Source organism: Tamandua tetradactyla, chromosome 19 (genome assembly GCF_023851605.1).
Source record: "Tamandua tetradactyla isolate mTamTet1 chromosome 19, mTamTet1.pri, whole genome shotgun sequence".
Taxonomy (NCBI): Eukaryota; Metazoa; Chordata; class Mammalia; order Pilosa; family Myrmecophagidae; genus Tamandua; species Tamandua tetradactyla.
Window position 1 is genome coordinate 53,963,509 of NC_135345.1, and position 12,466 is coordinate 53,975,974.

The 12,466-nt window shown below is 38.4% G+C and overlaps 1 long non-coding RNA gene across 1 annotated transcript in view; it reads left to right on the top strand.

Moving 5' to 3' along the window:
* The window catches only part of LOC143663249 (uncharacterized), a 30,662-nt gene extending 26,433 nt beyond the window's left edge, over positions 1–4,229 (top strand). The window contains exon 3 of the long non-coding RNA XR_013165888.1: positions 3,713–4,229. This is a non-coding gene — a long non-coding RNA (uncharacterized LOC143663249). The remainder of the gene's footprint in view (positions 1–3,712) is intronic.
* The last annotated feature ends 8,237 nt before the right edge of the window (positions 4,230–12,466 follow it).

The window sequence follows — 12,466 nt, forward strand, 5'->3', positions numbered from 1 at the left end:
ACCTGTGTCAGTTTTCCCTGAGGGTGAGACCCAGCAAGTTGACAGGCTTTCCTATGACTCCTCTAGATTCTGTGTTTCTCCTGTCCTGCCCAGTATGTGGTGCTTGTTTGCTTGCAGTTTCTACCACCATAAAGTAACGCAGTGCCTTTAACTTCAGCAGACTGTCCCTGCTGGGGGCATGGTTGAGACAGAAGAGAGCTTGTAGGCTGGCTTTACAGTCCCTGAGGTCTGAATTCCTTGAGGGAGGGATTCCACCTGAGCTGGGCACCTTTCCTAGGGAAGGCACAGTCTTCAGGGAATTAACTCCTTTCACTTAACCAGCCACTTTGTCTCGCAGACAAGCTTAATTTCACCCTTGCCTGGGGCAGTTGGAGCCTGAGAAGCCTTGCAGTTCTAGCTAATGAGAGTTCTGTGTGGGGATCACAGCCGGTTGTCCAGACTGGTGTACGCTGTGTGTCTGGTCACTGACATGGCCCCAGCAGTTGTTCTGTATTGTTCCTGGCTATTTACTAGCTGCTCTGGAGAAGAAACAAAATTCCACACCTCACTAAGCCACCATCTTGGCACTCCATCCGACAATTTCATCTTTTAAAAATGTGTGTATAGTACTTCAAAGTTTTTAATGAACCTCATGCATACAAGCCTGTTGATTTTTAAATGGAGGTTCCTTTTTTTGGATTTTATAATAAATCTAAATATGTATATATAATATAGACTTCTGAAGCTAAATGGAGAATTGAAAGCAAAATAGAAAATCTCCACCCCCAACATCTAAAATGTGAACAAGAAAGTAATGAACAGAAATAAGCAAACGAGGATATGGGTAAAACGGATGTTATTTGCTTTAAAAAGTAGTTGGATAGGGTAAGAAAGGAGAGGTTTTAGGTATGCAGCTTCTAACCCTGTCTCCACCCCTGGATGCCTTGAATGGAAAAAACCTCAAGCATGTTTATCAAAGGCCTCAAATCTGGAAAGGAACAAATTAGCAAGGTATATTGTTTCTCCTGAATTTTGGGGGGCTATAGAACAGATTAATAAGAATATGAATGCAAAATACTGGAGACCAAAGATGAAATGATGAAACAAGAACAATCTGAAGAAATGGACATTTCAGTACTATAGAGACAAATTAAAGATCGAAACAACCATATGAAATTAATGGATAGATAAAAATGGCAAGAAACAGAATAGATAAAGTTCAAAATAAAATTACAGACATAGAAAAATACTTGCGATCAACACAGAGAATGCAGGTGAAATGCACAGAGCAATCTGAGCGTAGTTTTTGTTCTGAGGTGGAGAATCCACAAATAGGGCAGATTAAATATGTGAAAATATAAAAGAAGAAAGTTGCTCTCACAAATGAAGAAACGAATCTGCAAACTGAAAGAGCATACCAGAACCCAGAAAAAACAGATGATGATCAACATTGAGATAAATCTTCATTGATTTATTGAAATTCAAGGACTTTAATAAAAGTCTTTGCATACACACAATTACGTAGGGTGCATGGGGGGGGGTTCAGTGGCAGAATGCTCGCCTTCCATGGGGGAGACATGGGTTCGATTCCCGAAGCACACAATCCGCCCCCCCCCCAAAAAAAAGAATGTAAGGGAAGTTGATTAGGTGGGCCACTGACATCTATAATCAATAGTCAGTGCTAGAATATAAACACCATCTAAAACTTCTAAGGGAAAGTGTGACTTAAGAATATTTCACACAGCCAAGGAGAGTTCCATATCAAAACCAGAGAAATATTCTGATACCTGAGGAAATTCAGGGAATATGTGCCTATCGGTCTTTGATAAAACTAATTCAGAGAGGAGATCCATTCAATTTAGAGCTGAATCAAAATAAAATATGTAGGAATGGTTGGGCTGCGGTGAAAGGGCGAATTAGTGAAAGCTTAATGCATTTGAACATGAACCGATGACATTAAACAATTGTGTCTGTACAACAGAAAGTGAATGTTATAAACTATGATATTATAAAAATAATAATAGGGCCAAAATTGGGAGGTGAAGGGTGGGGAGGCAGAAGGAAATACGAGTATAAAGATTTACTCATCTTTCACATCCATGAATCATTTAATACCATCTAAAATTAAAACAGTTGTTAAAAAAATGGTTCCAACATTTTTTATAATTTTTTTTCTTAGCCTTATTTCCCTAAGAGGGAATAATAAGGAAATAGTATCTCTTGTGGAAGAGATTCATTTAACTAAAAGGCAGCATTCCTTCAGTTTTACTTTAGTTTTTATTTTCTAATGGTAAAGTCAAACATTCTTTTATTTAAAAATACCTAAATAATATGATCATACTTCTGTAAAAACATTTCTACCCTATGTGTGCCTGTCTATCTTTCAATCTCTCTTTAACATACCTTCCACTGTCCCTCTTCTCTCTTCCAAATAAAACCCAATTTTCATTCAGATATCCATCTCTCCACCTGGCAACTTAGGTACCTCAGAGGACACTGAACCCAGCACCAACTCTGGGGTCCAAATGAGTGGTCCAAGGATAATACAATTTTACCTTCTCCTGATGAACTCAAGTCACAGAACCTGGAACGGGCTTGTGACCCGTGTGGCTAAGGGTAATGAAATTTGAGACAAGGTTTGCTGGGGACTTCTGAGGAAAGAGGCTTCCTGACTTTTAAAAAAAGTCCTCCACAGGAGATCCTCTTTCTTCTCACATTTGATGGTGTGAAGATGGAAGAGATAGAGCTGCTATAGCCATTTAACAAGTGAAGCCAGCCTGAAATTTTAGCCCCAACATACAGAAGGGTAGAGAAATGAAACTGGGCCAAGCCATCTGAAGGCTGCCCCATCTCTGGGTGTCAGTTTTACAGATCTACCCATTTCTGTATGTGTTAAACCAATATGAATCAGATTTTATATCTATATATTTATATATATAGATGTTTATTTTGCAGTTGAAAACACTGTAGTTGGTACATGTACTTAAATGTCTGAAATATCATTTACCTAATGATGAACATTTTGGGTTATTATTAAAAAAAAGCTTATTTTACTTTTCTTTATTGTTTACATATACTTTATAATAAACGTTTCATTTTTAAAAATACACGAAAGGCATTATTCTTAAACATTAAATTATTAGACATAAAATAATATATAATTATTTAAAAAAAAAATCCAGAGACCTCTGCCATTTGCCTTAAATAGAGTTATTGAGTTTCTAGGTCATTAATACATGCAATTTCAGAGACTGAAAGAAGGTCCTCTAATAAAAAAATATATAATAAAAATTATTTTAGAAATAGTTAACATGTTTACCACACAAAGCAGTTTACATATATTATCACACTTAAAAATATTTTCATAACAAATCTATGAAGTAGGTGTCATTATTATCTCGTTTTATAGACAAAGAACTATCTCTCTCATCCATGTGCAATTGCCTAAAATTCCTTTGAGAAGTGATGAAGTGTATAAAGAGCAAAAGTTTATAACACACGCAAGATATAGAGAACAAAACATAAATGGGAGATATCACTTTACAACCACTAGCATGCTTATTATTAAACAAAAAGGAAAATAGCAAGTGTCCAGAGGGATGTGGAGAAATTAGAACCCTCATGCATTGCTGGTGGGAACATAAAATGGTGTAACCGCTGTGTAAAACAGTTTGGTGGGTCCTCAAAAAGTTAAAGATAGAATTACCATATGACCTGAAAATTTCTCTTCTAGGTATATACACCAGAGAACAAAAGCAGGAACTCAAACAAATACATGCACATCAGTGCTCACGTCAGCATCACTCACAATAGAGAAACTGTGGAAGCAGCAAAGTGTCCGTCAACAGATGAATGGATAATCGACCTGTGGTATATGTACATGATGGAATATTATTTAGTTATAAGAAGGAATGAAGTGCCTATACATGCTATACCATGAATGAAACTGGAAAACATTGCTAAGTGAAATAAAGCAGACCACAAAAGGAGTAGTGCTGTATGATTCTTCTTATATGAAATGTACTGAACAAGCAAATTCATGGAGGCAGACAGTAGATTGGAAGTTGCCAGTGGCTGGAGGTGGGAAGAGTGGGGGATTGTTGCTTAATGGGTACAGAGTTTCTGTTTTGGGTGATGAAAAAGTTTGGTTATGGATGGTGCTGATGGTAATGTAACATTGTGGATGTAATTATAATTTTACACTTAAAAATGGTTAAAGTGTCAAACTGTATGGTGTATGTATATGTGTGTGTTACCACAATAAAAATAAATAAATGAGTGAAAAGTGAGCAGTGGTGAGGGAAACAAGGCCAGAGCCCAAGACAACAGCAGTGAAGTTCCTTTTTCTGTCTCACTGTGGCAGCTGGTGCTCCCTGGACCCTGCTGGCATAGTCTCCCTTGGAAAACTGGCCCATGGAAGTGCCTTGGCTCTCTTCCCGGCACTGCCAAGCGCAGCCTGTGAAGGCTGGGGTAAAGACACCCATGGACGCCTTCTCAGAAGGCTGGGCTTCCACAGGTGCTGGTGGGATCAGATGTGCCTTCATATGACAGCGACCACACAGCCTGACCTCATCTCCAGCCCTGCCCTTCTCAGTTAGTGGGTGTAATTCCCCAAGAAGCTCTGCTTTCTTAGGCAGGGAGCTACGGGCCGGCTCTGCTTTTAAATTAATCTCATGCCCGCCGCTCAAGGGCATGTCCGACTGTTCAATCACAACTGTTACTGGCCCATGATAAATATAGAAACTGAGAGTATAAGGAGATGGAGTGATTTTATGTCTGTTGAATCTATTAATAAAGAGTAGGGCTTGTAAAAAAATGTGAATGGAAGTAACATCTTTTCCTGATTTGGTAAGCATAGGGGTCAGAAGACTAGAAGTTACAGGATTCTTTGAAGTTGAGAGTGCCTGAGATTTCCCAATCCTGTAAAAAGGCAGGCCCGGTGCCACCCTGACAGCTGCCACCACTTAAAATTGGACCTGTGACATTTTAAAATATTCAACCAGAATTATAAGCTCCAGGATGGTGAAAACGTGAGTCTTCCTTATTTAATGTTGTATCTGCAGCACTCAATACAGTACCTACATAATGAGTGCCCAGTGAATGCCTCTAGGGAGGAAGGAAGAAGGAAGGAAAGAAGGAAGAAAAGAATTTTCATGATAAGGACACATAAATATTGTTAAAAATTTTCTGAATAAATTACTAGCAATAAAATACAACAGCATACTTTGTCCAAGTAGAATTTAGGCCAGAATTATCCTGGACAAATTGATACTACAAATTTGGCCAGCATAATTTATTATAGCAGCAGACTGATGCAGGCAATTATATGATTGTAAGAGTTGTCTGATTTATATTTACATGACAGTTTGTGCCAGGCACTGCTACAAGTGGTTTAAAGATATTAATTCATATAATCCTCATAAAAATCTTGTGAATCAGATGCTATTATTATCTCTTGTTTTATACATGAGGACACTGAGTTGCTGGAAGTCTAATTAACTTGCTCAATGCTCCATAGCTAGTAAGTGTTAGAGGTAGAATTCAAATTTAAGAATTCTGGCTGCAAAACCTCAGGCTTGTAACCACTATGCCTTTTTGCCTCTCAGAAGATGTGACTTAAATAAAAGAAAGAAAATAAATCAGCAATTAAATAGAAAGAGAAGGCACTCAAATAGAAAGAAAGGAAGGAAAGACTGAGAGGAAAGGAGGAAGGGAGGAAAGAAGGAAGGATGGAAAGAAGGGAGGGAGAGAGGGGGAGAGAGAGAGAGAAAGAGAGAGAGAGAGAAACATTATTCTTGTTTTTTCTTCTGCCTACCTACCCATATCTTGTTTTTTCTTCTGCCTACTTACCCATAGCTTTAAAGGGAACATGCCCACTTCCTCTCCCCATAAACCCTGCCCCTCCCACCCTCTTCCTTTTAAGCTGGTGGGAAGTCAGACGTGATGGCATGGGTTGTAATGGTCTTCTTGGGCCCTAAGAGGAAAGCCACATTTTGAGAATGACAAAGTAACAAGATAGATTCCAAGTTAAGTCACTAAAAAAGCTCTGAACTGCCTCCAGACTTCTGCAAGAGAGAGAAAAAAAAAAACCTATCTTAAATTGCTGTATTTTGGGATCCCTTTGAAACAGCAGCCTGCTTTCTGATTAGCACCACCCCTCATTGACACACCACAGTAGAAACAATAACTGCCAGGAAAGTGACATTCCCTTCATTCAGTTCTTTATTTTATTAAAAAAACAAAAACAAAAATAAATATTAGACATCTAGCTACCCAGCTAGCTTAAGGGAATTTATTGGGCCGTATGAATTAAAAGTATAGCGACTTTGGGTCCCAAATACAGTTAGATCCAAGGATTAACAATGTATGTAGGCTCAGCTGTCTATCAGTGGGTTCTGATTTTCTCTGTATTCGGTTCACTACCAGGTAGGACCTCTCGCAGAGGGTAACTACCCAAACTCCTAGTTTATGACATTCTTAGAGATAGCACTTCCAGTGGGGAAAAACTCCTTATACTAATGTTCCCATAAGAGCTTCAAGAATGACTCTTATTGGTGAACCTTGATCATGTGCCAATCTCTGAAGCCACATGGAGGACATGTGCCATTCCTGGACCTGGGATAGGTCAGCTCCACCTGAGCCACATGTTCTCAGAGTAGAAAAGGGTATTTTCCTCAAAGAAAGCTCCAGGTGCTCTTATCGGAGGGAAAGGAATGAATGTGGGCAGACAACAACTGCAGATGTCCACTATATTTATTTTTTGAGTCAACAAATATTTATTGAACACAAAGAATGTGCCTGACCCTGTCCTAGGTGATAGGGATTCAAAATGAACAAAACAGACAAAAATGCTTGCTCTTCCAGAAAGTTTCTTTGCAGTCAATAAAAATAAAGCAGTTTCTTGAGTGCTCTTAAAAATTGATCCCTTTGTCTCACCCTTATCAAGTTGGTGGAGTGAGATGTTTCAGGGTTCCATCCCACTATAGGAGCTGTGAATAACACCAAGAACTGGTGAAACAACTTTCTAAAAGCTCTGAAAAGCAGTTAAAGGATTACAGTAATAAGGTGAACACTGAATTAAGAAAAAAGCAGTAGGATCTCCCGGTGCCTTGCCTTGCCCTTCCCCCAGCCTTCATCAGCTCGGCACAGAGCTGGCATTCTCCCTGAGTGCAGCTCCCTCTTCCCAGGCCTGGAGGGAGAAAAGTAACCCTTGTGCACATAGTGGGAGCATTTTTGTCTGGTCCAATCTGTCTGATGGTGGCTTGAGGGATTTGCTGTACTAGAACTTGCCCTGTGCTTAGGAGATGGCTCACTGAACTCTCTTCCAGACTGCTGTGTGAAAGCAGTCAAGTCACGTTGCCTGGGGCAAGAAATTGTTGGCTGTAGAACATAGAGCACAGGGCCCAAGACCGTAAAAAACCTGTTTTCTAGGTAAGAGTGGACATTCGGATCTGTGTAAGGGGAGTTCTTAGGGTCACATGCAAATGCCCAAGACAAAACCTATGCACAGAAAGGATCAGGGAGGCCCCTATGGTATGTCCTGGAGCTATTCTCCAAACTCATTGTATATATATAAGCCCTGAAGGAGAATCTTCAAAGACTGGGAAAATGTTTTCTTCTTTTCTTTCTTCTTCTCTTTGTTTGTTTTGTTGTTGTTGCTATTGTTTGGCATTAAGGAAAGTGTTGTCCGAACATAGTTAGATACAAGCTTAAGGAACAGATGCATCAGAGTCTAAATCCCAGTGATAGCATTTTAAAATATCAAAATGTTCAACTGTTTTGGCTTGAATCCATTATGTATCCCAGAAAAGCCATGCTTTATCCTGATCCAATCTTGTGGGAGCAGCCATCTCTTATAACCCTGATTCAACACTGCAGAGCAGAAACTTTTGATTAGATTATCTCCACAGAGATGTGGTGCACCAAGCTGTGGATATGACCTTTTGATTAGATCGAGACATGACTCCATCCATTCATGGTGGGTTTTACTTAGCTTACTGGAATCCTTTAAAAGAGGAAGCATTTTAGAGAGAGCTCAGAGCAGATGCAGGCACAGTAGCTTCAGAGCCAACACAAGATTCAGGGCGCTGCAAATGTCATCATGGGACTTTCCATTAGAAATTAAGCAGGCCAGAACCCAGCGTTGTGTCCCAGAGGCGCTAGGTGAAGGCCTACAGATGTCAAGTGAGGAACCCCTACAGGAAACAGAGGCTGAAAGCAATGACGCCCAGGAGCAAGGGGCCAGCGGATGCCAGCCATGTGCCTTTCCAGCTGGGAGAGGTGTTCCAGAGGACATCACCCTCTCTTGAATTAAGAGATCTTTCCATGGATGCCTTTCTTTGGACATTTTTTATAGCTTTATAACTGTAAACTTGTAACTTATTCAATTCCCTTTTTAAAAGCTGTTCCATTTCTGCTACATTGCATTCTGGCAGCTTAACAAACCAGTACACCAGCTTTCAACAAAAGATTGCAAAACATGCAAAGAAACAGGAAGTGATGGCCCAGATAAAGGAAAAGTTTAAAGCATTAAAAACCATCAGTGAGGATCAGACCTGGGACATTTCATTTTGCCTTTTGGATTTTATATGTCATATCTAATTTTCCTTCTTTCTACACTCTTCTCCACACCTCTTTCTTTTGTGTTTTCGTATCTGTCTCTAGTGCTCCCTTTAGTATTTCTTGCAGAGCTGGTTTCTTGGTGACAAATTCTCTCAGTGATTTTTTCAGACCTGGGACTATTCAGACTAAGACTTTTAAAAAATGGTTCCAAATGTGCTCCAAGAGCTAAAAGAAAACATAGACAAATAATCAAAGGAAATCAGGAAAATGACAGGCGAACACAAAGAGAATATCAATAGAGAGGTGGAAATTATGAAAAGGAACCAAACAGTTGAAGATCACAATAACAGAAATTAAAAATTCTCTAGAGAGTTTCAACAACAGTTTGGAGTTTGCATAGAGAGAATTAGTGAACTTGAGGATAAGATGATTAAAATCATCCAGTCTAAGGGGCAAAAACAGGAAATAATGAAGGAAAGTGAACAGAGCCTGAGGAAGTGTGGGACACTGTCAAGAATATCAATGTATGCATTGTGTGAATCCCAGAAGAAAGAGAGAAAGGGGGCAGTGAGGGTATTCTAAGAAAATAATGGCTGAAAATTTCCCAGATTTACCAAAAAGCATGAATATATCCATCCAAGATGCTAAACAAACTCCATATAGAATAAACCCAAAGAGATCCACACTGTCATTCTATAATCAATCTGTTGCATGCCAAAGACAGATAATTCTGAAAGCCTCAATGAAGAAACAATATTTGGTTGAGGAATGTGCATTAAAAAGTGTATTTCTTTCCAACTTTTAAAATGAGGTATATTTGAGCATGTTTCTGGATTGATGATAGAGTTTACAGATAATAGGTGCACATATTACCTTGAAAAACTGCTAATACACTTTGTGGCATGCTGACATGTTTTCTCATATTGGCTATTCCCATGAAAACTAACTTTTCTTTAATAGGTGTGTAAGGAAATGCTGAAATACAGAATATTGACATGCTGAGGTTGAATGTATTTGTGATTTTCCTAGCCTTTTGCTTGCCCTATTCATGCCCTTTAACTTTTGTTTACTGTGATCTGAATGTTCTTATTCTCGTTGTTGATTGTATTTGTCCAAATAAAATTTGCATTTTCCAATAAAAAAAAAAGAAGCAGTGTTTCACATACAAGGAGCTTCAATAAAATTAAATGTGAATTTCTCAACTGAGAGCATAGAGGCAAGAAGACAGTGGCAAGACATATTCAAAGTGCTGAAAGTAAAGCTGCCAACCAAGTTTTCTGTATCCAGAAAAATTATCTTCAAACATGAAGGTAGAATTAAGATAGTCCCAGATAAGTAAAAGCTGAGGGACCATTTCATCACTAGCCAGTCCTTCAAGAAATGCTAAAGAGTGTTCTGCAGGATGAAAAGAAAAGACACTAGACAATTGACTGAAGCCACATGAAGACTTAAAGATCTCTGGTAAAGACAATGACATGGTTAAATATAAATACCAGTACTATTGTTTCTTTATTTGCAACCCCACCTTTCATTTCCAGTAAAATCTAAAAGGCAAAAGCATAAAATGTAATGCTAAATCGTTGGTTTTATACTCATAATATATAAATATATAATTTGTGATAAGAACTACATAAAGGTGGGGGGCAGAGAAGTATAGGAACATAGTTTATGTACGCTTTTGAAAATTGTTAAATTGGGATCAAGGCAAACCAAGACAGTTATAGATTTAAGATTTTAAATTTAAGCCCCACAGAAATGACAAATAAAAAATCAGAAGCTATGCAAACTCATAGAGACAGAAAGTAGAGTACAAGTCAGCAGGGATGGGGTACTGGGGCAATGTGCAGTTAACACAAAATGAGTGCAGGGTTTCTGTTTGGGTTGCAGGGAAATATCTAGAAATGGATGGTGATGAAGGTACTGAAAAAATTGGGAATGTGGTTTATCCACTGCATGGTATGCTTGGGAGAGGTTGGGGTGGGAAGATTTATACTGTATATACGGTTCCATAATTTAAAAAAGAGAGACACTAAAGAGATAGTGACAAATAAATGCAATATACAATACCAGATGGGATCTAAGAATAGAGGAGAAAGGGCTCAAAAGGACTTTATTGGGACATAAGAAAAAATCAGAATATAGAATGTAAGCTTTTTATCAATGTTCAATTTCTTGATAACTGCACTTAAGGTAATTACTTAAGTGAATATTCTTGTTAGTAGGAAGTGTCTATGGCAATATTATATTTTCAAGACCATGAAATGTGCAACTGCTTTCCAATGTTTAGAAAATGATAGATGGTTTATGGATGATAGATAGATAAATAGATAAATGATAGGTAGATAGAGAGAGAGAAAGACAGAGAGAGAGACAGAGAGAGAGAGAGAGAGAGAGAGAGAGAGAGAGAGAGAGAGAGAGAGAGAGAAAGAAAGAAAGAAAGAAAGAAAGAAAGAAAGAAAGAAAGAAAGAAAGAAAGAAAGAAAGAAAGAAAGAAAGAAAGAAAGAAAGAAAGAAAGAAAGAAAGAAAGAAAATGATCAGCAAATGTGGCAAAATGTATATGGGGAAGTACGTTGAATTATCTGTATGAAGTCTGTATTATTTTTGCAAATGTCCTGTAAGTTTGAAATTGCTTCTAAATGAAAAGTTAAAAATAAAAGTTTATTTGTGTCCTTTTCTGAGATGTTATGAAACAAACCAAGGACTCTGAAATAATTAACGAGGGGCTCTAGGATAATAGGCTCACAAAGGGACTTAGGGGTTTTACATTGTTTTACATTGCACGGCAGGTTTGAGTACACTCCACTCAAACATGTGGAGTCTGGGCATTCTAACATGAAGTCATCCTATTCTAAAGAGAACTCAACTATTCCTTTTTTTCTCCCCATCCCAATCTTGCAGCTGACTTTAAAGAGCTGGAAGAAATATTATAGTCTGGCATATGGGCACCAATTAGGCTTTTTATAGTTCCAGGAAATAAAATACTAAGCTTCTATAGTTGTTCCTAGTGAAAAATGCAAAGTAATTTGTCTTCTAGGGAGGCACTTGCAATGGTTTCCTGTTTTGCACATTGCCCTCCATCATGCCAGTTTGTTGTCTCAGCAAATTTATTTTCAGTGGCAGTGGGACATATGCTTATAATTTTAGGAATGGAAGCACTTGAGATAAGGTGGAACTTGTCCTGCAAAGTGAGCCCCAGTGAAGGTATTTCCTAGACCCATATTTCAATACATGTTGCTTATCCTCCAAAAAGTGCCCGGATCAAACTTCTGACACAGGCACAAACCATATTTTAAATGACACGTAAGTATTTGCTGTAAGCTCCTCCTCAGTACTAGCCTTCCTCCTCCCCACCACAACTTGGCAAAAACTGACAACAATATGGTTTTTATTTATTTAGACAAATATCTGGAGAATAGTAAAAAATGGAAATAATCACATTTTGCTGCGAGGGGAGAAGAATTGAGGAAGGTCAGCAATGAATTTCATTCTCATTCAGTATTTACTAGGTTGTTTTGGGCGACATGTTACACATATCCTTTCCAAAAGAAAAAGAAAAAGACAGGCTTGGTATAAATGAAAAACATTTTTTGTGTATATCCTTTGACTCATCTTCATAAAACCAAACTGGTCTCCTGTAAATCTGTTGCAAGTTATTTTCTTTCTCTGCATCTCGGTTTTCTCCATCTGTGAAATGGGCTTAATAAACATATACCTCGGGTAGTTGGGAGATTAGAAGATACAACCTATGTAAAACACCAGGCATGCTTGCAGGCATAGAGGCTCAATAAAATGTACACACATGCACAAATGCGCACACCTGTGTTCATGAGCACATACAAAACACCCATATGCACACAAAATGTGATGTTACTACAGTTGCTGGTTAGGCCTGAGAGTACAGTTCTTCCACAGATAGGTGTCTTA